This window comes from Asterias amurensis, chromosome 3 (genome assembly GCF_032118995.1).
Source record: "Asterias amurensis chromosome 3, ASM3211899v1".
NCBI classification, from domain to species: domain Eukaryota; kingdom Metazoa; phylum Echinodermata; class Asteroidea; order Forcipulatida; family Asteriidae; genus Asterias; species Asterias amurensis.
This window is the reverse complement of record NC_092650.1, coordinates 11917125-11944511: the sequence shown is the minus strand read 5'-3', so window position 1 is coordinate 11944511 and position 27387 is coordinate 11917125. Positions and strand designations below refer to the sequence as shown.

The following is a 27387-nucleotide window of genomic DNA, read 5'->3' as shown; positions in this document are numbered from 1 at the left end:
ATAAATGAAAAACAGAACACACTTAAACAACTGATAAACAACTGATAAAACAGACTGTTCAACTGTTGAACAGAACAGGGCCAAATTTCAAAAAGCTGCTTAACGGTTAGCAATTTATTTTGCTTAACGTAGCAAAAATAATCGCTTAAACCATGGAGGATGTACACATATTTCACGAGGTTAAGCACGTAAACAAACGGCACACACAAGATTGTAAATCATTTGCTGCAGCAAAATAGAAGAAGGTAGGCCCCCTACTGACAAAATGGCGGGCGATATAAATGCAGAGTGGCAATAAAACAAAAATTAACGCCTTCTCTGTCTTCCATGTACTATTTGTAATGGTTCAAAGCGCCACTTGGAAGGTTTACACAACTTGAGAGAAAATAAGAAGATAATACTTTGTACATCATTCCTTAAACATTTCAGACGCGTTTACTTCGCTACACCTACCATACAAACACACGTCAAATACACACCCAAATCAATGCTGCACGCCACACCAATAACATATTGGAATAATGTTGCACTGTGTGTGTGTGAAGGGCCCAATGGCATAGGGCTGTTTAACAGTAAGAAAATTTGTTTGCTTAACATAGCAACAAAAATTGCTTAAGCGTAAACCTGATTCACGAGCGGTTGCTAGCTTAGGCACGTAACATTTTAGATGTTTGCTTCAGCAAAAAGCAAGGTGATGACAAATTGGCGTGTGAAATAACTGCGGAGTGGCAAGAAAAAAAGTCATCACCTTCTGTGGTCTGATATGTGTTATTGTTTAATGGTTAAAAGTGCCCCTCGAAAGGTTTACACACTAACTTGAAAGTACACAAGAAGATAATACATTGCACGATCATTTGTGAAGCTTTTTAGACACTTGTTTGGGTCACTACACCTACCCTCAAACACACATACAGTATACACCGCTGCTCCGGCACAATACAACATTTGCAATAATGTTGCACTATGCGCTGTGTGAATGGGGTGCAAATGCATAAAAGAGGCTTGAAGGACCTTTAGAGCCTCTATTATGAAAGGTTTTTTGATAATAATTATTTTGAGTAATTACCAATATTGTCCACTGCCTATAATAAGTGAAACAAAGAAAGAGTACAATACATAATAACACAACTTATTAACCCAAATCACCTGATGTCTTTAAATGTATACAGCCTTTTTCACAGCAACCGTCTCAATGTGTTTTAGTGCCCATGGCAAAAAACATTCTCTCAGCTAATAGCAAAACTAACACCTGGCACATGATGATGAATTGAGCTGTAAGAACCTGACTCTCGATCATGAATATGTATGAGGTATAGTAACCTGTAATAATAAACAAAACCACAAACAAAAACTTTAAAGGCACTGGACACTATTTTATGAAGTTGCAAGTTCTCCGGAGTTGATAGGGATGGTATTTGAATGTGCAACAGACTCTGCGACAGAGATTTGCTGATGGCCTCTCTTGGTCGGCACGCTGTTCTCTTAGAAGATTGTACACGAATTGAGTGCTGACCAGTAGTATGGCATATGACTATGAACATTTATGGATACCAGTAAAAAAAAAAGATTGAGAAGGGGAAGTAGAAGATGATGGAAAAGGAGTGCAGTGAACCTATTCAAAAACATTGTTGTGCTTCCATTTGGGCCTCACATATCTGCAGATTTTGTAGTATTAAATAAATAAAATTAATAATAAATTTCTTTTAGTGCGCATTTAACAATTACCATCTGAATGAGCTTGCATTGATTTAACGTCCCACTAAAATACTGGGTCCTACACACTTCAAGATGAATTTATCTTGGTTCATGAGTAATGAACTTTTGAATTACGAAATTTGAAGTAAAGGTCACATGGTGTCATACTTCAAGCAAGACTTATAACATAATTATTTATTTGCAAAAGTGCTTTGATATGCAACTACCTTGTAAGCTAACTATTAGTAATTAATGTTCTCATGTCAAAATAAATAAGAAAGTTAATTAATTAGTTTCAGCTAATTATTACACTTATTATTTCATGACCTTAGTTTAAATATGATATAGAATCAGACTAAGTTGTGTCTTAGCAACAGGACTTATTAAAAAAGTCCCTCATAAGTTTGTTGACATCCATGAGAGGATTGAAATTGTGCATAATATTTATGTAAGTATCAAATGGAAGTGCTCTTTTCTTTGTCCTTTCAACACGTTCAAACATGAAATTCTAGGCCTGCTCATGAGTCTGTCTACACTGCTCTCCCTTTCAATGTTGGTTTTACATGTATCTTTCACACAATGATTTGTTGTCATGATAATTCTTAGCAGTATTACCTGAGCGTCCCTTGTTGCTAGGCAACATCTTAGCAGAATATGAACAACTGAAGAGGTTTTTCATGCGTATCTTGTTTTCTTTTGTGCTTGCTTGTCTGGTCATATGCCTCTTACAGACCTGTGAAGAAAATGATTTGGGGTTGAAAAACAAAAGTGACTAAATTGGGACTCGAACCAAAGACCTCCAGATCAACGAGCTGGCACTCTACCAACTGCGTCATCTAGCCCTATGTTGGCAGTCTCCTCTTTTTAAAAATATTTTTGTTTGGGGTGAAAGTCAAAAGCCATACAACCAATAACTGTCATGTGTCAAGATATCTCACCCAGTGTGTGATGCCTGGCTACACTGCAGCTGTATGGCTGTGACTGACACTCCCCGGCCGAACAAAGAGGTTGACAAAAAAGGGTGACCGTTAACATAGGGCTTGATAGCTGAGTTGTTTTTTTATAATGACCCCAAACTGCAAGCAATTAGCATACCGCAAGCTTCAAAAACATTGAGAGGGAACCAGTAGCTCTATCTTGATGCAACGTTATAAAGGGCTTCAAAGGGCTTATATAGTCTTCAACATAGAACGTGTCACTCACAGGATTAATTTAGATATCCAAATAGGATCATTCAAAATCACACCTCAAGGTGTTTGTTTTGGCGACTAAATAATTAAATTGAAACTGTTTGAATTCTGGACGCAAAGCTTCAACACAGGAGTTCAGTAACTGTAAAACCTATTTGTTAGCAGTACTGGAGTGTAGCAAATTTATTTATAGATAAAATAACAAAAGATTGACAACAACTGACCTGGTATGTTGCAGGACGATGACAAAGATTTCACTGCAGTAAAGTTTCAATCGTACTTTATGGGCTCGGGTCTCTTACAAGAGGCCTTACTGCTGGGGTGCCTGTCCGCAAATTTTCTCGTACATCTCAGAGTGTCATAGTCTCAACAACTCCTACAAGTAAAACAAAGAATGGGGAATTGAGCAAAGAAAAATTTGCCCAGTCTGTTCCCTTTAGGTTTATTGGTTTTTTTTTAGCGCGTACAAACATCCAACAGGCCCCCCATGGTTTACTTTGAGTACTGTGCTGAACGCAAGTTTTTGACACTATTGATAATTACTCAAAATAATTATTCTCATAAAACCTCACTTGGTAACGAGTCATGGGGAGACATTGATAGTATAAAACATTGTGAGAAACGGCTCCCTCTGATGAAGTGAAGCAGTTTTTGCTTAGAAGTAGTTTTACATGAATTTGATTTCGAGACCTCAGATTTATAAGGTCTCGAAATCAAGCATCTGAAAGCAGATAACTTTGTGTGACTAGGGTGCTTTTTCTTTCTCGCCACTCAGACAACCGTGTTAAGCTAACATTACTACAGGTTTGGTTTTTATGCATATGTTGAGATACACCAAGTGAGAAAACTGGTCTTTGACAATTACCAATAGTGTCCAATGTCTTTAAAGCTATTGGACACTTTCTAAACAGAACAGAAATTTAAAGTTCACAGATTTACAGATAACTTACAAGGCTTACAGAAGTTAATGGTGTAATTTATATATGTAAGTTGTGATACCTGAAGTGCAGGCATTTGGACAATGCTGTTCACCGATGCTGTGTGATTGCTTTAAATGAAGAATGCATACAAATTTGAAAAAAAAATTGAATAAATAAAAATCAACAAATGAATTTTTACATTTGTTACTTTTTGCAAAACGAAAAATTAGAAGACGTATTCTTGATAAATAAACCCCATATACCAGGAGCTCCCAAGAAAGTGTATGCGACCCATACAAATTGCAACAAAGCATGTACACAACTTGAGGCTTTGTTTGTTTCCTCATCGAAATTGCACTGAACTGGTATTCATCGTAGTTTCTGTCCATATCAATCTTGCCTTCTCCCATTTGCTATTGTAAAAAAAAGAATGTCAGATTGACTGACGTGAATGTCCTTTTTGATAGTGACTAAGTTGTTGCTTGAATTGGTGTTGAAGAATGATCCATGGCCGCAGTGGGGTTTATTGGTAAACGTTTGAAAGTGTAGGTCGACAGAATTTAAATTACCTTGAGGTCGTGATCAGAGGTGGACATGATCACAGTCAACCCCTACCTATACCTAAGCCCTAAAGCAAACCCTAACCTTCAACCTATCAAGTCTGTATGCAGATCCTTAAATCCGTCAAGAAGGCCAGACAATAGTACCGATAAACCATAAACAAAATCCAGATCTTGCGATCCTCAAGAAGTCCCTACCAAAAAACAACCACAGGCAACAGAATGTCACCATCTGAGCTCCAACCTCATGAACCAAATCCAACCACATCTTGTAAGCCGACGAGAGTAACGACACTGTGGTCATATCCTCCTTTGACTATGATCACAAGGTGACTGAGATTCTGTCGACCAAGAAAACCCCATGGTAAATTTTCATAAAACATCCAACTTAATGGTGTTATCTCTTATGAGCTTTTCAGGGCAGCAAGTTAAAATACCAATTAAATTCAACGTTCGATCTCATTGTTTTTTTACCATTTGAAAGTGATTGTTTTCACAAATTCTTTCATATGAGACACCAGTCAAGCATTTTGGTAAAAATGAGTCTCCGGTACTTTCTTGGGAACTGTCCGAGTGTAGTTGCATGGTGAAAATGTGATGGTAATGAGTTCCATACATTTTGAGCAGCAGAAAACGAGTAGTGAACCAGCTTAAAGACAGTGCGATGTTTGGCCAAGAGGTTCTCTGAGGAAGAGCGTAGAGAACCCACTACAAATGCCGACCTAGAGGATGTCCTGTAGGAGGTTTTTTTTGCCTTTTTTTTCTTCAAAGTTTAACCCCTTTGGCCGTCTTCATACTAAAAATGTATCCCACATCCCTGTGCTACAGTCACACACACATTTCCCCGAGTTTCATGACAGTTTTGACTATTATGCTTCGGCTGAGAAATCACATCTATAGCAGTCTAAACTTTCCAAAGGAAGAGGTAAGTGCTTCCACAGCACATGGGTTTGATGTTTTCATGTGAATTTTTGACATTTGGACAGAGAAACACTTTGATGTCGACCGTCGCATGTTAGAACAAGTTATGTATCAATTTAAAGCTTAAGAAACACTCTTTCTAGCCATATTACTTTTGTAAACTTTGTCTCGTGTTCAGTAGTTATTTTTCATATAACTATATATAATTATAAAGTTTCTGAAAACAACTTTTATTTTTATATGTGAGGCCAGCTTTTCTTAGTTACTTGGATTACGGATTTGCATGCCAAAAAGGTGAGCGGGCAGCAGGGAAAACATAGACATATACATCACATTTTTTTGTTAACACAAAGACAGTAAACACTGTTTCAAATTACCCAAAATAGCCCCAGTAGAACCTTTTTTGTAGTCCAAGGCGTGGAAATTATTTTCCCAATAAAAACCCACATTTTCATGACAAAACTTTCCCCCGATGTCACTTACAGTAGCTTTTTTGTGGGGAGTACTTACCACGACAAATGTGCCCACTCGTTTTGGTGAAATTTTGTATAATTTTTTGCTCAAAAAATTTACCGTGCGTACAATACAAGCGGCGAGTTGTCAGAGTGTCAAGTTGTTTGAGGTTGGGTTGTCTTACCTATCGAGTTGTCAGTCTGTCTAGTTGTCCGAGAGACGAGTTGTCTGACCTATCGCGATTTTATACTAAAGTTGTTCGATGGATAAATTTTGTGGACTCGTGGTCATGCCTATCGGTAAAAAATCACAAACCGACGCGAACATCATCGACGATGTTAGTCGAGCGAGACTAGCTTCGAATTTGGTCTTAATTGAGCTCAATGGTTTTGTTAGTAAAAACCAAGTTCTGTAATGATCCTTTAAGTTGCTGGAGTTTATTCAGAAAGCCAACTACTAAAACAAACAATCTTGAAGCAGAATTAAAACAGCTCAACCAAATTAAGCTCATAAAGATTTTAGGGTTCATCACTCAGTGAGAGTTTTTTTCATTTTTGTTTTGCATCAGATGCAATGCAAACTTTTTAGTCCTTTTTGCCACTATTTTCATGTGACTCCGATGGCTGACCGATCTCAAACTTCTACAGGTTTGTCAGTTTATGTTTGTGGTAGATACATAAAGTGCTGACACTGACAACAACTTTTTAGCTAGCAAAAACAATTTTGTAATGTTCCTTTAATTTTTTACAAAAATAAGTCACGATAACAGCCCAGTTCTAAAATATAAGCAAGGTCTATAAAATAGGTCACTAACATACTAATTTTCGTGGGAATATACTATGAAAATAGCTTTTTGGTTGTAGCGCCAGTTTTTGTGTAATTTGCCGCTAGAGGGCAAGACATTGACTAGCTTGGAGTGACAAAAATGTCTGTGTGGCACACGGGCATGACAAAGGTCAACCGGGACGCGCACTTTAATGACTAAAAGTACAGGTCAAACAGACGTTATGTCAACACAAAGAATATATTCAATTGTTCGTGGTTTTTGAATTCGGGTTAGAGTTAAACCTATTTTACCCATGTGATTTTCCAAGCCCATGACGCGTTGTAGCTATGTACCGTTAGTGGGAACAGGGAACTGATCATTTGCTGCTGTTTTGCATGTGTCTGCGCGAAAGCCAGATGTATTGGACAGTGGTCTACATGTAGGTATTGCGCTTTTCAATGATTATCAGATTAAATGTATTCCAGTGCTGTTGGCATGCTCTAACTTGACTGTCCAGGATCATAACAATGTTTGCTGGAAAATTTAGTTGCTTGCTGTTTGCTAAGCAATGACCAAATTTGGTCCTTGATGATGAACATACCTTCTCAGATTTGCTTATGTTGATTGTGTTGTGTGGATTCGCATGCTAAATATTGAAAAACAATTATTACCTGCAAAGGGATTGGTTCGTCGATACAAGTGCGAGTCCATGCTGCAATTCATGACCTTTTTAGTGTATCCAAATCAATCAGTTAGCACATCAATGATCTGACACCCCAATGATCTAACCTACGTACCCTAGCCCAACCTAACCCTAGCCCAAACCCATACCCTCCCATACCCTACCCTAACCCTCACCCCACCCTAACACTAAACCTAGCCTTACCACTTAAAGCCATTATACACTTTCGGTACAGAAATTTTTTTTAAAGTTCACAGATTTACAAATAATTTACAGGGTTTACAGAAGGTAATGGTGAAACACTTCTCTTGAAATATTAGTCCATAAAATGCTTTACTTTTTGAGAAAACAGTAAAACAATATCAATTCTCGATAGCGAGAATTACGGATTTATTTTAAACACATGTCATAACACGGCGAAACGTGCGGACACAAGAGTGGGTTTTCCGCTATTTTCTCCCGACTCCGATGACCGATTGAACCTAAATTTTCACAGGTTTGTTATTTTATATATAAGTTGTGATACACGAAGTGTGGGAGTTGGACAACACTGTTTACCGAAAGTGTATAATGGCTTTAAACCAAGACCTTGACCAAACACTTTAACCAGATGTCAGAACAAAGATTTTTAACCAAAAGGACACTTTAAAGCCGAATGGATGGACTCATCAGTGGTAAGCAGATAGTGAGTTATTTATGCATAGTCTGAAGCCGAAAATGCCTCGCTGACTGCCGAAGATGAAAGGTTGGAGCCTGCGTGTAAAAGTGTTACCATTTGGTGTAACTTGTTTGGTTTTTGGTAGCGCGAAATTCTATAGTCTCTATTTAGTTTGCGGAGAGTTGGTCAAGCAGCCCAGTTCTTTTTAAGTTGTATTTTGGCACCAGCAGTAACAAAATGTCTAGGTTCAGAGAGTTCCTTATTTGGACTTGATTTTTGGTTTGGTTTGGGTATTGTGAAGTGGCACATTGAGAACATGGTATGTAGGAATGTAGGTGTGGTGAATTTGGGAAGGTTCGGTTGGTAGGGATTTAATGAATGTGGAATAGTATTGACGATGACTCTGGCCGAGTAGGGTCGCATTTATCGGGACAGAAAGGGGCTGAGAGTGGATCCACCCTAATCACCCTGCATTGTATTTTCACAGTTTGTAAATTTTCAGTACTGCGATCTTTGCTGGTGGTCTCCGTATGCCATTATGGGATGTGTTCAAGCAAAGTGAGTAGTTTTTTTTACACTTGGCATTTTTTTATACATCTGAAAAGAGCATAAGCTATGCTTTACTACTTTGAAAGTCCATGTTCATAGAACCGTTAGTTCAAATAATGTACAAGGAGAAACACAAAGTGGTATGATTAACTGAAACAAAGGGAAAGAGGTTAAAAACTCCCTTTTTTTAGCGCGTACAAACATCCAACAGGCCCCCACGGTTTACTTTGAGTACTGTGCTGAACGCATTTGAAGTTTTTGACACTATTGATAATTACTCAAAATAATTATTCTCATAAAACCTCACTTGGTAACGAGTCATGGGGAGACATTGATAGTATAAAACATTGTGAGAAACGGCTCCCTCTGATGAAGTGAAGAAGTTTTCGCTTAGAAGTAGTTTTACATGAATTTGATTTCGAGACCTCAGATTTAGAGTATAAGGTCTCGAAATCAAGCATCTGAAAGCAGATAACTTTGTGTAACTAGGGTACCACTCTGACAACCGTGTCAAGCTAACATTATTACAGGTTTGTTTTTTATGCATATGTTGAGATACAGTGAGAAAACTGGTCTTTGACAATTACCAATAGTGTTCAATGTCTTTAAAGCTATTGGACACTTTCTAAACAGAACAGAAATTTAAAGTTCACAGATTTACAGATAACTTACAAGGCTTACAGAAGTTAATGGTGAAACGTGCGGAAACAAGGGTGGAATTACCTGTTATTGTCTCCCGACTCCAATGAGTGATTGAGCCTAAATTTTCACAGGTTTGTTATTTTATATATGTAAGTTGTGATACCTGAAGTGCAGGCATTTGGACAATGTTGTTCACCGATGCTGTGCGACTGCTTTAAATGAAGAATGCATACAAATTTGAAAAAAAAATTGAATAAATAAAAATCAACAAATGAATTTTTACATTTGTTACTTTTTGCAAAATGAAAAATTTGAAGACCTATTCTTGATAAATAAACCCCATATACCAGGAGCTCCCAAGAAAGTGTATACGACCCACACAAATTGCAACAAAGCATGTACACAACTTGAGGCTTTGTTTGTTTCCTCATCGAAATTGCACTGAACTGGTATTCATCGTAATTTCTGTCCATATCAATCTTGCCTTCTCCCATTTGCTATTGTAAAAAGAAGAATGCCAGATTGACTGACGTGAGCGTCCTTTTTGATAGTGACTAAGTTGTTGCTTGAATTGGTGTTGAAGAATGATCCATGGCCGCAGTGGGGTTTATTGGTAAACGTCTGAAAGTGTAGGTCGACAGAATTACCTTGAGGTCGTGATCAGAAGTGGACATGATCACAGTCAACCCCTACCTATACCTAAGCCCTAAAGCAAACCCTAACCTTTAACCTATCAAGTCTGTATGCAGATCCTTAAATCCGTCAAGAAGGCCAGACAACAGTACCGAGAAACCACAAACAAAACCCATATCTTGCGATCCTCAAGAAGTCCCTACCAAAAAACAACCACAGGCAACAGAATGTCACCATCTGAGCTCCAACCTCATGAACCAAATCCAACCACATCACGTAAGCCGAGGAGAGTAACGACACTGCGGTCATATCCTCCTTTGACTATGATCACAAGGTGACTGAGATTCTGTCGACCAAGAAAACCCCATGGTAAATAACTTAATTTTCATAAAACATCCAAATAATAATGGCATTATCTCTTATGAGCTTTTCAGGGCAGCAAGTTAAAATACCAATTAAATTCAACGTTCGGTCTCATTGTTTTTTTTACCATTTGAAAGTGATTGTTTTCACAAATTCTTTCATATGAGACACCAGTCAAGCATTTTGGTAAAAATGAGTCTCCGGTACTTTCTTGGGAACTGTCCGAGTATAGTTGCATGGCGAAAATGTGATGGTAGTGAGTTCCATACATTTTGAGCAGCAGAAAACGAGTAGTGAACCAGCTTAAAGACAGTGCAATGTTTGGCCAAGAGGTTCTCTGAGGAAGAGCGTAGAGAACCCACTACAAATGCCGACCTAGAGGATGTCCTGTAGGATTTTTTTTTGCATTTTTTGTTCTTCAAAGTTTAACCCCTTTGGCCGTCTTCATACTAAAAATGTATCCCACATCCCTGTGCTACAGTCACACACACATTTCCCTGAGTTTCATGACAGTTTTGACTATTTTGCTTTGGCTGAGAAATCACATCTATAGCAGTGTAAATTTTTCAAAGGAAGAGGTAAGTGCTTCCACAGCACATGGGTTTGATGTTTTCATGTGAATTTTTGACCTTTGGACAGAGAAAATTTTGAAATGAAACACTTTGTTGTTGACCGTCGCATGTTAGAACAAGTTATGTATCAATTTAAAGCTTAAGAGTCAGTTCAGGTAAATAATTGACATAGTTGCTCACGGTCAAAAAATGAATTTTTTTTATACTTTGTGGGTGGAAGGGCCTTGGGGTGCAAGTAAACAAAATTGCATTTTCAATTCTATATATAGCCCGTTGCCATGGTTACGGCTCATTTTGTTTTTTTGCCATTTTAGGCCGATTTTGGGGTCTGAAAAACTGGTTTTTAGCTCATATTTACAACTCCACCCCACCTAAATGCAACATTATTTCAAAAAACCTTTTATATCACTACAAAGTATCATCCTAGGCCTTCCTTGAAAAAAAAAATTTTTGCTTTAAATATCACCCTTGTGCTATTTTTGCATCATGCATTACAGTATGTTTTTAGAACTTGCAAAATCGACATTTTTACCCTATTTTTGGACCCCAAAATGTCAACTTGCCAGGGGTCTCAGAAAATTTTCCTTTCGGCTGTGATTAGGGCCAACATGGGTCTTTCCATATCTGGTGTCAAAAACTTGGGCAATTGTATCCTGTTGTGACAGTACTGCCTCAAAACTTGACTTTTTTCCCAAAAACGTGAAAAATGCCTTTTTAAGGGTCTTTTCACATAATATCGAAATACGTGTCCATGGTAAAAGGGAATATTTTTCTTATACTTTGTGGATGGTAGGGACTTGGGGTCCAAATAAACAACATTTACATTTCAAATCATAATATAACACGTTGCCATGGTAACAGTTCATTTGTGTTTAGGCCACTTCAGGCCGATCTTGGGGTATGAAAAACTGTTTTTTTAGTTAATATTTACAACTCCACCCCACCAAAAAACAAAAATATTTCATAAAACCTTTTACATCACTACAAAGTATCATCCTTGGCTTTACTTGAGACAAAAAAATACTGCTATAAATTTCACCCTTGTGCTATTTTTAGAACGTGCATTAGAGTATGTTTTTAGAACTTGCAAAATCAACATTTTTTATCATATTTTTTGCCCTCAAAATTTCATTTTTTTTCAGAGGTCTCAGAGTATTTTTCTTTCGGTTTTGATCAGGGCCAAAATTTGTCTTTTTTATTTCTGGTAAGAAAAACTTGGGCAAGTGTATCCTGATGTTAACAGTACTGTCTCAAAAATAGACTTTTTTCCCCAAACAGAAAAATGCATTTTGAATTGTTTTTTCTTCATATTGAATTTCTAACATTAAAAAGTAATAATTCTATCAATCTCGCAGCTTTTCCTAAGCACTAGTGGATTACCCAACATTGATCAGGAACTGTTGATGACCTTAATTTTACAATTTGCCCGGCCCAGCCCCAATCATATATTTCTTGACATTGCATAAAACAATGTTTTGTGAATAGCGCCTCTTTTTTTGAAAGTGTTCCCTTTCGGTTGTTATTGGTGTTTTCATGTCTTCTGGGTAGAAACACTGTGTTTATTGTATCCTGTTGTGACTGATCATGCCTTAAGTATAGTAATTTTTCCAAAAACAATGCATGCTTGTTAAAAAATCTGGCACTGTTGAGTAATGAATACAAAGTTTTTATTTAAACATAATGGTATCCAACCAAACCATAACCAATGCTTTGCCACTGAGAGTTCTTGATTTGGCTACTTTACCTATCGTACATGGTATGATTCCCATTGCAAGTAGAGTGCGATGAGCATTCTTTACAAGTTGTCTTTAATACAGGGCCTACTCTCCTTGGTCCCTGCCTGCTACCAAATGTAAAACTTTTCATAGAGATAGAGATCATAAACAATGTAGTTTCTGTGCTTGAGGCAGATGGTTTGGAGCATCCAATCATGTCCAACACAAATGTGGGAAATTAAAAAGCCCGCTTAAAAGTGTTGTAAAAGTTTGCCAAGATCTTATTAAAAACAATGATACTAACGATTTGCAAGATGAGCGTAAGAGATCATTTAAAAGGAACACGTTGCCTGAGATCGGTCAAGTTGGTCTTTGAAATGCGTTTGTAACCGTTTGTTATAAAATGCATGGTTAGAAAGATGTTTTTGAGTGATACTTGTGTGGATCATTATATTCTACTTTTAAAATATCTTTCTAATCATATGCATTTTGTAATAAACGTTTACAAACGCTTTTCAAAGACCAACTCGACCGATCCAAGGCAACGTGTTCCTTTAATGAAACAACATTGAAAGAAGTTGTAAATACTTGCACCTGCTCAACATAAATAAATAAGATGCATTTGCAGTGACAAAAGTCTATTCAGGCTAGTTTGATTATTTTTTCCATTCACTATCTTACTAATTCATAATTATTATATATGTCTCTGAGAACGATCAACAAAAAACATTGTCAAACATTACCTGCTGAATTGTTTATCACGTTAAATAAACCAACTCTTTTGTTGTTTGCAACAGTACAATTGAAAGGAACCCCACCATAGATGGGGGAACTGCTTACAGAAGGCCAAAGCAGGTGAATGGCCATTTAGATGTTTTGGATACAGTACTTGCTCACTTTTAGAGCCTCTTTGTTCTGATAGGGATGAAAATGTTTAGTTTGGTACCGGGCAGGGGACCAAGAAGACTGTTATAAGGCCATGTATAGACAAGAATAGTAAAGAATGCTCATCGCACTACTTCTCTTCTTGCAATGTGAATCATACCTGTACAACTAGGTAAAGTAGTCATGACAAAACAAGAACTCTCAGTGGCAAAGCATGGTTATACACTTTTTATTTGTTACTTAAAGAGCATGGAAACAGTGCCATACTTATTTAACAAGCATGCTCGTTTTTGTTTTTTATCAATTCAAACTAAGGGATAACTTCAAAATGCATTTTTATTGTTTTTGGAAAAATTACCATGTTTGAGGCAGCAGTGTCACAGGATACAATAAACCAAAGTGTTTCTCCCCAGCAGACATGCAAACCATAATGATAGCCCAATCACAACAAAAAGGGAAATATTCTGAGAACCACCAAAACATTAAGACAGTACAAACTTTCTTGATGTGCAAGGGGAATTAAAAAATGTGACTTTCAAAAAAGAGGCGCTGTTCACAAAACTTTTTTTTATTTTATGCAATGTCAAGAAATATGATTGGGCCGGGGCCGGGGTGAGGCCGGGGCGGGGCAAATTATAAGATTTAGGTCATCAACAGGTCCTGATCAATGTTTGGTAATGCACTAAGCCTACAGAGTGCTTATGAAAAGCTGCCAGATTGATGGAATTATTACTAACTTCTTAATGTTATAAATTCAAAATGAAGCAAATATTTCAAAATGCATTTCTCTATGTTTTCGGGGAAAAGGGTCTACTTTTCAGACAGTTCTGTTACATCAGGATACAATTGCCCGAGTTTTTCTTACCAGAAATAAAAAGACAAATTTTTGCCCTGATCAAAACCGAAAGGAAAATATTCCGAGACCCCTGAAAAAATGAAATTTTGAGGGCAAAAAATATGGTAAAAATGTTGATTTTGCAAGTTCTAAAAACATACTCTAATGCACGTTCTTAAAATAGCTCAAGGGTGAAACTTTTAGCAATAATTTTTTTTTCTCAAGTAAAGCCAAGGATGATACTTTGTAGTGATGTAAAAGGTTTTATGAAATATTTTTGTTTTTTGGTGGGGTGGAGTTGTAAATATTAACTAAAAAAACAGTTTTTCATACCCCAATATCGGCCTAAAGTGGCCTAAACACAAATGAACTGTTACCATGGCAACGTGTTATATTATGATTTGAAATGTAAATGTTGTTTATTTGGACCCCAAGTCCCTACTATCCACAAAGTATAAGAAAAATATTCCTTTTTTTTAACGTGGACACGTATGTCGATATTATGTGAAAAGACCCTTAAAAAGGCATTTTTCACGTTTTGGGGAAAAAAGTCTAGTTTTGAGGCAGTACTGTCACAACAGGATACAATTGCCCAAGTTTTTGACACCAGATATGGAAAAACCAATGTTGGCCCTAATCACAGCCGAAAGGAAAATTTTCTGAGACCCCTGGCAAGTTGACATTTTGGGGTCCAAATATAGGGTAAAAATGTCGATTTTGCAAGTTCTAAAAACATACTGTAATGCATGATGCAAAAATAGCACAAGGGTGATATTTAAAGCAATAATTTTTTTTCTCAAGGAAGGCCAAGGATGATACTTTGTAGTGATATAAATGGTTTTTTGAAATAATGTTGCATTTTGGTGGGGTGGAGTTGTAAATATGCGCTAAAAACCAGTTTTTCAGACCACAAAATCGGCCTAAAATGGCAAAAAAACAAAATGAGCCGTAACCATGGCAACGGGCTATATATAGAATTGAAAATGCAATTTTGTTTACTTGCACCCCAAGGCCCTTCCACCCACAAAGTATAAAAAAAATTCATTTTTTGACCGTGAGCAACTATGTCAATTATTTACCTGAACTGACTCTTAAGAAACACTCTTTCTAGCCATATTACTTTTGTAAACCTTGTCTTGTGTTCAGTAGTTTGTTATTATTCAAGAAACAACCTGTTGATTTTTCAGTTATTCAAGTACATGTATGTAAATTTGTTATTTTTCATGTAACTATATGTAATTATAAAGTTTCTGAACACATGTTTTATTTTTATATGTGAGGCCAGCTTTTCTTAGTTACTTGGATTACGGATTTTCATGCCAAAAAAGCTGAGCAGGCAGCAGGGAAAACATAGACATACATGTACATCACATTTTTTTGTTAACACAACGACAGTAAACATTTTGCCTTCTGTAATTATCACTGTTTCAAATTACCCAAAATAGCCCCAGTAGAACCTTTTTTTTAGTCCAAGGTGTGGAAACTATTTTCCCAATAAAAACCCAAATTTTTATGACAAAACTTTACCACGACAAATGTGCCCACTCGTTTTGGTGAAATTTTGTATAACTTTTTGCTCAAAAAGTTTACCGTGCGTACAATTCAAGCGGCGAGTTGTCAGAGTGTCAAGTTGTTCGAGGTTGGGTTGTCTTACCTATCGAGTTGTCAGTCTGTCTAGTTGTCCGACAGACGAGTTGTCTGACCTATCACAATTTTATACTAAAGTTGTTCGATGGATGAATTTTGTGGACTCATGGTCATGCCTATCGGTAAAAAAAAAAAAACCGTAGCTTCAAATTTGTTCTTAAAATTACAACAAAACAACCTTGCACATTTTTCGGGTTAATGAGCTCTCCACAAAAGCATGAACTCCCTAATATTACCTACAGATTTGGCAAGTAAAATAGTTGTGTCTTCATAGGCACGCTCTTTAGGGGTGCTGACGTGCATAGAATTGCTCTCTTCACCAACATACACACAAAAGAAGACTCCATCATCTCCAAACAACGCCTCTCATGATATCTTTGATATAATGTTTTCTGTGCCGATTGCATGGTCCATTTAACCACATCGTGTAAATTACGTGTAAACAATAAAACGACCCATTCTCATTGATACAATGCACTGACCTGAGTCTAATCTTCTTCTTGCAAGCTTGAGTGCAGAACCGACCTTGACACAAATAATGATGATCAAACATATCTGCAAATAAAGATTTTAAACATAGATTTAACTGACCTGGATTTTTAACAGATTTTTGTGAAGAGCAAGGATAACAGCCATCAAAACAGATTTACAACAGTATGAACTGATGCCCCCATAAATGTTCTTTTCCACGTAGTAGGGTAGTATTTGACTTTCCACAAAAACTTGTTCCTGACAGGAGTGTTGCTTTTGTTCTTTTAAGATCAAACCCCTCTGTTTTTCAATAAGATTTTTGTTTTTAACCTGTGGTTTGGTGATAACACAAACTGTGCCATTGTGCTCTCATGCCCCCTACCTGTATATCATCTTGAAGCTACCTCTTTTTACATTTACACATACAAAACGCATAGGGTCCCAATAAAATGCTATCTATAGTTTGTAAACCGTTGTCCGTATATTAGTGGAGGAAAAAAAATGTTGTTTTTCAAAAGAGCAGGAAAAAACACAATTTAGGGCCAAGATAAATCTGTGTGGATCATTCTTTAGTAATGTTAAAACCACGCTTTTTGTACATGGACCAATGGTCATTGTGAACCAGTGTTGTCTGCAGATACCATCGATTACCAACCGTAAGGCAACCATTACTGAAATGCAAGGATTCTAAAAGACAGTGAGACTTATCAATTTGTGCCATTGTATTTCCTGGACGAGAGAGTAACGCTCAGTGAGAGTACAAAGAACAGTGTAGTCATGTAAACGTGAGGGGCAAAACATTTTGAGTACAGTGTTTTGTATTCGCTGTCACTCTATAAGCATATGATACAATTCATGGAGACAATACAGCAGAACAAGCTAACCAATACTTAGGTATGTATTCTCCTGTTGTATCTGTACCCGTGTCCGTCTAAACTGATGCCTTTTCATAATTTTGTCCTAATATTTCACTAATGGTTAGTTGTCACGATAATTCAAAGCAGTTTTACCTTAACATCCCTTGTGGCCAGACAAAATCTGAGCAGAACTCAAACACTATGAGCTCATTCTACTATGAGCTTTTCAGGTCATGTCTCTCGTACACCTGCAAAGAAAACACGAACATTTCAGAATGTAAGAAATAACTCAAACAGTATTCCACATTAATGGAAATATTTTTTTGAAGTTCAGATATAATACCTACCTCATTATGCGCTACATGTGAAATCAAAGACTGTGAGTAATGAAATGCACTGTAACCTACACTTCATCTCCATATCCAGAACTTCAAATGGGCACATAATGCATGAGGTTTAGGTGTGGATTACACTGCCAGTAACTGTTTTGTTAGCAAAAAGTTTGGATGGAGTCATACGTGGTAAGCAGATAGTAAGTTTAACTTTCTAATTATGCAAAGATTGAAGCCAACAATGCCTCGCTGACTATTGAGGTTGAAAGGTTGGAGCCTGCCAGTCAAAGTGTTTCCGAGTCCAGGCATAAAAACTTTAGTGGGATTCCGACCAAGGACCTTTGAAACTCTAGAGCAGTGTCTTACCAACTCGACTACCAAGATTGCCTGGTAGCTCAAGGTAGTTCTAATCCTAAGTTTAGCAGCAAGATCTGTGATGGTTCAAGATGTTAAATCTGCATCGCCTTAAATATTACAAATTACACCGTTTACTCAGCACTGTTTACTCAGTATTTTCCCTACGAGTCCTGTAAAAAAGTGTGATCGTTTAATATTGTTGTAACCTAGGGGCAAATAGTGAAAACATCAAAACTTTAGTCCAATCAAATACGATGTAACTTCACACCGGTGTGCAGTGTGATTACACGCACCACGCACAGTATATACCGGTGGGTTTACAGCGGCGTCTTTTCGGAGCGAATAATGCGACTGCCTTGAGCAAGGCTACAGTTGAGGTATCATGACACTGCAACTTGCATTGCTCTTTGCATTAGGCGTACACAAAATGGACCTGCTCCACTCTTCATGTGGAGGCATTAATTTGAAATATTATTCTAGAGGGGCGGACATGCAGGCATCAATCCACTTCATTATTCTTAATATCAAATTTTTGATTAAAAATATATCAATCAAATTTAGTAGCTGGGGTGTTGTACTTCATCAGTCCACATGTTTATTATTTCCGTACAACCTATATCCCTGTGAAGCAATGACTCGTTCCATCATGCAGTGTGTGTGTGCCGTGTGTGTCATTGTGCTGTAAAACCAATAATTTAGCAGTTTTTAACAAAAGAAAAACACCAAATTATAAACCTCTATATCAAAACTACAGTTTTCCACCACCTGAATACATTGTCTTCCTAGACCTGCATGTATCTTCAAGTTCCATTAAGTTTAGGAAAATCACTGTAGAAATGCCGATAAATCCCAGGGTGATATTTTGATCGAATGTGGTGAGTGTTTCTTGGCATTGAGAAAGCACCGTCTCGAGTACTCGTAAACTTGCACTGGCACACACTGGGTTTTTAATTCTGCCCTCCCATGCTACTAATTACTATTTATAGCAATCGTGCATTACATTATTGCAAAAAAACCGCGTTGCATAATTGGGAAGCGACTTAGTAAAGTTGAATAGTGACGGTCAATGTGAAACTATAGGAAAGTAAACAATGTTTAATCCCCATGAAGAGTAATACTAACACACCTATCAATTGTATGACGCACTACTTGACCCCGGGGAGGATGCGTCACTGTCCACATGCGAGTCGGATTTGTGAGTCCAAAGACCCACACTGATTAAAAAAAATGACACACTTGTTGCAGATTTGGACGGTCCTCCGAACAATTTTTTGACTAACCAACCGCGGAAAACAACCCACATTACCGATGCACATAAAGTCTCTATGAACTACGCAGGCGCAGTGAATACAAAGTAATTCAACCATACAGCTACGAGAGCGAGTTTCGCGGTTTTGCAAGTGCATGCACCATTTGAGGTGTTTGAGGTGGTACCGCTCGATTTTCGAGACGAGCTGGACCCAGCGCACTAGATATTAAAACGCACAGAAGACTGAGAGGGGCCCTAAAAACCGCAATTCAAAGCACATCCTGCACGTGTGTACACGATGGTGCACAATCTTCAAATTGCTCGATACACAATTGGAACTGCCTGTTCTGCATAGCGCAAGTTATAAATTGCGCAAAAAATTGTTGCCCAAATTTGTTGACTGTGCTCGACCGATGAGCGACAGCGGATGCGTGTTTTTGCTGCAATAATTGATCGCAATCACGATAGAGGCTAATTAGATCGAGCAAAATACAGGTTGTGGCATCGAAAGGTTGAAATGTCTGCAAATACCAACATCATACGAAGGCAGGGAGGGAAAGTTGGCTTCATTATTTGATTCTCCACCAAATAAACCAAAAACATCGACGGAACATGGCGTACCTCGACGCACATCTTAAAGATTTTTTGACTGACGACTAATGGATTTTGATGTACCCACCATCACTTTATTGAGAGTAAAGACGCAGACTTGACGCACCCTCCCCGGGGGTCAAGTTGTGCATCTTACAATTGATAGGTGTACAATTTGATACACCCAGGGCCCAGGTCGGAATTCATCAACAAACAATTAGGCCTATGAACTGAGAAAATAATAGTCCTATTTTTATAAGTAATAACTCAAAAAGAATGTTTGGAATAAATGGTTTAGAATGTTCAATTAGGACCGTAATTATTAGATCTCACTTACTCTGAAGTCGATCGTGGTTCGTTAGGGACTACTGCTGAAATACCGGTAACATGTACATTGTCCATGTACATACATGCATGTATATGTAAACCACAACGTGAGAGGAGACCGTGGGAAGCTTCGCTTGACTACATTGTAATACTAATGTCATAGTCTGGCCCGTCAATGTGTCATGACCGTAGTTTAGAGGCAGCTTAAAAAGTACACGTATCATGAAAACAGTTGAAGGAAGTGCCAAATGGGTTTACGGAAGTATATTTTGACAGGGATATTAAAAAACCAAAGATATACCGTTTCTCTGTAGAATTTCGAACTGCATCATGCAGCAGTTTTCCTTGCAGCTGACACTTGCGGTTTTACGAAAACCACTGCACAGTGAAATCATACACCACTGGAAACAATTTGGGTATTGAAGGCAATTTGCCTTTTTAATGAAACGCAGACATAGGCCTAATGGTTGGCAAACGCCATAAAGCTGTGTGCACAAGGCAGACACACAAACTTGGCCACACAAACCACAACAAAGTCATTATAATAAACTGTTTTAAATTCTGAACGTCAACCTCCAATACAAAAGTTCAGTAAAACCTTTTTAGTAAGTGGTACTGTTGTATTTACTAGTTTTTGAATACAGAATAACAAAAACTTGACTTACCTTGTGAGTCTTGCAGGGCAGGATGATGGCAATTAAGGATTTCACTACAGTAATGTTTGGCATCAAATGGCACTTTATGGGCTTGAGTCTCTTCTTCAGCAGCCATTGCAGATTCCACAAATCTCATGGATGTTCTCAACGATTCCTGCAAGAACATATGAAAACAAGAAATTGGGTTTGAACAAGGAAAATTTACGGGAGCAGGACTTGCAAGTCCAGCACCAGTCAATATTTCTTTGTTCAACCAAACTTTTAAAGATCTGCCCTAATCAGTTTCTTTTGTGGTTTCTTACTTGATAAGTAAAATAAAGTGTACAAAACAGGATGAAACAAGAATAAAATAGACCATGCAACCTGCTAGCAGATTTGATAATACATTTGATTTTATGATGTTAACATTATGTTAAGAAGGATAAAACAGATCGAATAACTTCTTGATATAACTGATCCCTATCTACATTGAAAGATTTAATGCGCCTAAAAGAAATACAGCCGTTGATTGTATTTAGCACTGAATTTCTAAGACCTACATTTCCAGTTGAGTTTATCATCAATAAACACCCAGGTATTGCATTCTGACACAACACCATTAGCAATCATTATTTGTAAAGTCTTGTGTTTGCTTCTCTTTTTTTCTATTTAGTTCAATGATTTCCTTATATTTCGCCGCATTGAGAGGGTAAGGTAGTTGTCAATGCACCATGTAACAAAATTATTCACATTGTCCTTTAAGGGAAGGTACACGTTTGGTAATTACTCAAAACAAATATAGACTTAAGACTTACTTGGTAACGAGCATTGGAGAGCTGTTGACAGTATAGACCATTGTTAGAAACAACTCCCTATGAAGTAGCATAGATTTTGAAATAGAGGTAATTTCTCACTAAAATAATAAAAGACTTCTAGCTAGAAGCCTTTTATTCCTATCTGAAAGCACACAAATTCGTTCAACAAGGGTGTATTTTCTTTCATCATTTTCTCCCAAGTCCGATGACCAATTGAGCTCAAATTTTTACAGGTTTGTTATTTTATGCATATGTTGAGATACACCAAGTGAAAACACTGTTACCAATACCAATAGTGTTCATTCCCTTTAAAGACCTTTCCCTAAAGACTATTTTCAATCAAGTCATATGACTATATAGATTTAAATTGTAAAAACAAAAACCTAATCATTTCGAATACCCATCCAGCGCTTTTCTGAAAGATTCGTGAAAAGTTCTGTTGCGTAATTACTCATGTTATGTCATAGTTGGGAGCTCCAATTCGTATAGCCGATTTGTTGCAGCATGGAGGTATATCAAAGAAAACTCCCACACACGATGTCAAAGCATCTTGTCATTTTGAGGCACCCGTCAACAGCAGAAGTGTTTTTAGTTTGTCAAAACCTTCAAGTTTACACATATCAACATTACATTTAAATGGTGAACAAACGCATTATTAACAAGTTAAAATAGCATTTCCGCTAAAAACATTTCGCTCAAGAAGCTTTCCGAAAGCATTGACTTAATTGCTTTAAATGAATCCAGCAAGAGAAGTATCATCGACATATTTTACAGCCGCAATACATTTAAAATCATTGGAAATAAATATAACAGTCCCTGTGGGGTACAAGTATTACACACGGTGCAACCAAAAAGCCGATCCCCTCCACTCTACCCTCCGCCTCAGCTCCACACTTGACAGCCCGTCAGACAGAGACACCCCACACACCCACCTAATCATTCTCAGCTCTGCTCGCTCCATCTGCTGTATGTGCCACACCCTTGTGGGCCATGTCTCGCAGCTGACACCGTGCAGCTTTGCACACAGGTGGTGTTTACCTTGCCCTTCAGGGACGGCCCCTTTTATGTAAAAAATGGGGCCAGCTCCCTGAACTTCTTCCATCCACTCCTCACACCGGATGTCAATGCTGCATCTGAATCCTCGGCCCCCATCATGTCATCAAGGTAGCAGAACGACTCAACCATCTCAAACATGTCAAGAACGTGATGCTAGCAGCCTAAAGACTACCTTTCGCGCAACTCCATCACCTGTGAACCCATGTCCTACAAATTGTACACTGGACTGACTTTGCAGCTACACCCTTCCCACACACACCACATAGCTATGTACCAGAGGTCGTCATTGGTCCATTGATGATTCAACTAACCATCACTATGGTCTCCCCAGCCTTTATCTTCAGACCCTTAGTTTCCAGACAAGCTCTCCATGCTGCAATCTTTGCCTGTTAGTGTAAGTACTCTTTTGTCTCTGCTTGATGATAGTTTAATACACTCCTTGCACATTTCCATAGCATTTGTCAAGCATCCGTTCTGTTACCAAAACAGCAAACATTAGGCACTTTGATAAAAAATGAAGAGAAAACAAACCATCATCATCTTGGGTTGACCAAAGATCCTAGGGCATGATGAAGCAGAGGGCTTAAGATGACAGTATGTGGGTTTCTGATTTTCTGATGGCTTAGAGACTGAATAAAAGATACCAAACACTGGTTGGTGATTTTGCATTCAAAGAATGGTATGGGGTTTCTGGATAAGTATCCACAAGTGTCAGTCGGTGCCTATAAGTGTTGTAAGTGAGTTAGGGTTAGAGTAACGTTTAGGGTAAGGGTTTAAAGGTTAGGGTGAGGATTAAGGTGAAGGTGAGAGTGAGGGTTAGCTTTACAGTTAGGGTTAGGCAGACACCTACCTAGAAAACCCATCACAGATAAATAAAAAAAAATTCACCTCAGTCAATCTAACATTTTTGTCAGTTTTGACACAGTCTCTCTCTTCCCAACATACCCCCTGTTGGATCTCCTGTGACACCTGGACTCGGCTGCAAGGCAGTTCCTCCAACACTTTAAAAAACCAGCAGCCACGGATCAAACTCACCACGGAACAAGAGAAGATCAACACCATGTCTTTCCTAGATGTTCAAGTCACCAGAGTAGCAGATGGCACCCTCGTCCATACAGTAGACTACAGCGGAAGCACACACAATGACTGGTTTCCATACAACCCTTCATTCCATTATCTACACTTCAAGTCTGCCATTCACAACACTTGAACCCACTGTGCCACCAACACCTAGATAGCTTGTAGCACCACTTTACCACATCAAGACAACGCTGCAACTACATCAATATGGAGCAGCATGCGAAGGAGGAAGCACTGCCGTCTAAAGTGTCCCTGATGGAACTGCCGCTCTTGTAGATTGGTAAAAACCCAGCTCTCGTACCCATAACTGTGCAGCGTGCAGTGGAGGCAGCATTGCCGTCTAGAGTGCCCTGGACTCGCCGACACGCTCTTCTTGATTGGTAAAAACCAATGTCCCATTCCCTTACTGTGAAGAGTGTAGTGGAGGCAGCACTGCCTCTTGAGCGCCCTGGACTCGCTGACACGTGCCTGTAGATTGGTGAAAAACCAGCTGTCGTTCCCGTTCCCATTACTGTCCGTCGACGGAAGATGGCCTGGAGCCAGGGAAGTCACTTCCGCCACAACCCAGGATACAGCAAGTGGGCCCAACTGGGCCTGCTGCTGGCCCTTGGTGGGCCTGTGTGTAATTGCTGGCGTGAGGTATCCGGACAAGAGAAGCAAGAAGGACGATGTGCGCAGGTCGAAGTGGGACGACGAGTCTTTTTTCTTGATTACCTACTCCAATTTCCCCCATGCTTTGTCGACAAAATGAAGTTTGGGGAGGTTTGTCTGAAACAGAGTCCGGCAGGACCTAGGTCGAAAAGAATTTATCAAAATTCCCCGACTGGGGACCGATAATATGAATCGGCCCGCTTGGGGTAAACAATCCAAGAAGAAGCTGATATAATGCCCTCTATGCAATCAGTACATATGCGGTCGAGTGGCATAGCCGGGAAAATATTCCCGCTCCTCGGAGCAGGGCCTGTCCTCCTTTCAAATGATCGCGTTCCACATAGAGTCATCCGTTTTTTTCAGCTGGAAGGTCAAGCACCCGGGCCATGTCCCTCTGGACAAGATGCAGTTCAATCTTGGCAATTGAGAGTCGTTGAACACTTGAGCCCAACTTGTCCTCTTCTGGGGACCAGTTGCCCAACACGGGAAGGTCAGGCACACTCAGTGACTGTTCATCCAACGGCAGAGCTGTGCCTAAGTCATGTTGCTGTACATCCCGATCGGAGACAAAGGACCCTGAAGGTTGTATGCTGATCCCCGTCTGGGATTGTGCCGGTGCACCTGTGCGAGCCCGCACACCACTCTGTTCCACAACACCCAATGCAACCTCCTGTGCTGTGGTTGTGGGACGGTGGCTGGCAGGGGAGGCCAGAACCCGGCTGACTGTGCATGGCAGGCCGCCCAGATCCGAGTGCACCCAACCATGACCTGAGTGGTCGGGTTGGGTGTACAGCCCTGGAATATTGAGGCCACTTAATTCAGAATTGCCATCAAGAATTCATCCTGAAATAGCAGTTTGCTTACCCGTTGACTTTTCCTATGGGCATTAGGTGAAGACTCGTCAGATGACCACAAATGACGGTTCTTTCCGGGTTTTGCCTCTTGTTTGATACCCGGTCACAGACGAATCCGAGGCCCTCTCAGAGGAAGCCACAGTTACAGGGATACCCGATCAACGGGTGATACCCGAAGACGAGGGCGGGCCCTGTGAGTGGGGTATTCCGGGGGAATCCCAGGTACATCACTGCACCATCAATCCTCTTCCCCATGGCTAGTGCTCCACAGCTTATGGCATGGGCGAGTGCCGCCCGGGTTCGATAACCTCGTTAGAGACTGTCACCGACCGTCGTGGAAGAATCGACGTGGTTGGTGCGGGCCTGGTACCCAAAGTCGTGTGGAGGGGAGATGCCCTCGGACTTCAGAGATCCAGAGGCGAGCTGGGAGAGCCAGGGCATTTGACCTTCGATTGGGTTGACCAACTCACGCTGACCGAAGAGGGGGAGCGAGAAGCATCCAATCTTTGATCGGTGGGTCCACCGGCTGGTGCCGCTGCCGGAGGCTGCAAGGCCGGTTGAAGGGCTGCGAGCCAGGCGACGGAGTGTCATGTGTGCAAACCTTTGAGAGCTTTGACTGTCCCAGGGGAATGGACGCAACCCCAGTATTGACAGTCAAAGCCCTCTCCAATTAATTTACACTACTCATAATTTAACTCAAAGAAATCAAACTATTTTATTTCTCGAACCGTACTAAAATATGAGTAAAAGTAGGTACAGAGGAAATCCAACAGGGACCAAGCGGTTTGCTCATAAAACTGTTTTTACTTCTTTATTCTTTTTATTATTTGTTCATTTATTTGGTTGTTTGTTTATTAATCTAGTTATTTAAATGTTTATTTATTTATTTATTTATTTATTTATCTATTCATTCAATTATTTACCTATAAATATCTCTTGTTATTCAATTATTTATTTATCTATAAATATCTCTTGATGGGCGGAAGGGAAATCAGGATTGTGTATCTTGGGTTGACTAAAAGAAACAAGGGCAGGAGGATGTAGTAGTCTTGAATTGACAGTATATGGGTGTGCGATGGCTTGAGCCCGACGGAGAGATCAGAGCTGCTTGGTGATTCTGCATTCAATGAAAAGGATAGAAGAGGTGGACAGGACCACAGTCCACAATCAACCACAACCCCTAACTCTAACTCTGAACCTAATTCTAACCCTAACTCAAGTCCACGTCTTGATCCTGCAAGAAGAAAAAAACAAGCTACCAAGACACAACCAAAGCAAACTAATGCCACCATCTAAGCTATACCTCAAGACCAATCAATCCATTGACTGACATTCTTTCGACCAACACTAACAGACGCCTACCAAGAAACCCTATTCCCACCACAAATATGCAAGATTACCTAACTATCTACTGTCATCCCGAGCCCTTTGCATCCCCCTGCCCTTGTTTCTTTGGTTTTTTTTATGTTATTTTTCACCTTCTAATGATTTCGCTTTTTGTGGTTAAATGATAGTTTTTATTGTTGTAAAGCGCTTGGGAGCATTTTTATATATATGTTTAATTGTTACCTATAATTACTTATGAGCAAACTGCAGGGTTGCGATGGTATCTTGTCTATTCCTATATTGTTAATATTTTACATTTTTAAAGTACCATTTCTGTATTTATATACACGTTTCTAGTGGGTTTCATTCTGGTCTTTCTGACACACTTGATCTTTGATAGTGTGTTTTCGGTAGTAATTGCATGGTCCATTCTAAAAACATCACTGAAGTATACCCAAACAATGAAAATGGGCAATTCCTCTTGGAAGGACACAAAAAGTGATGCTGCATGACTTCATGCAGAATCATTTACAAATTTCAACGCTGTTTTTGATAACATAAGAAGTAACATTTGGCACTGTGGTTACAAAAAAAAAGTGCCTTTGCAAAGATTTGCAAAATTGATGCAATCTGTACTGACCTGATTCCATTCATCTTCTTGCAAGCTTGAGTGTAGATTCGACCTAGACACAAACATTGAGAATGCTTGATTTCCATCAAACAAGAAGCCGTAAAGTCATGCATCTTGGTATAGTTCAACCACATCTGGAAATAAAGTATGAGAACTTCAATTGAATGGGCAGGTTGTGATTTTAAATTTCTGTGATGAACAAACAGAGGCATAAGAATCACAATGAGAGATAAATATTATAAGCATGCACTCATAATGGGCTCCTCCACCAGGAGGACAACCTTAGCAAAGTAGGTGCCTGCCTCTGATCCCCAGGGGGAAAAATTGAGATATTGGGTTTGATTTCCAGTACCATCTGTCCCTCTTTGTATGAGAGAAATGAAGCATAGCAAGGTATGTGCCTGCCTGTGACCCCCGAGGAAAAGGGAGATTTTGAGCAAGATTTCCCTCTATACCTATTCTTCTGAGG

The 27387-nt window shown here is 39.0% G+C and overlaps 1 long non-coding RNA gene across 1 annotated transcript; it reads right to left on the bottom strand.

Annotated features, from left to right (window-relative positions):
- Positions 1-717: 717 nt before the first annotated feature.
- Positions 718-27049, bottom strand: LOC139934552 (uncharacterized). Its single transcript, XR_011785714.1, has 7 exons — positions 26928-27049; positions 20536-20680; positions 17168-17262; positions 16169-16241; positions 3110-3261; positions 2311-2428; positions 718-1320 (listed from the first exon to the last, which is right to left on the bottom strand). It is a non-coding gene; the product is annotated as an uncharacterized lncRNA (long non-coding RNA).
- Between the last annotated feature and the right edge of the window lie 338 nt (positions 27050-27387).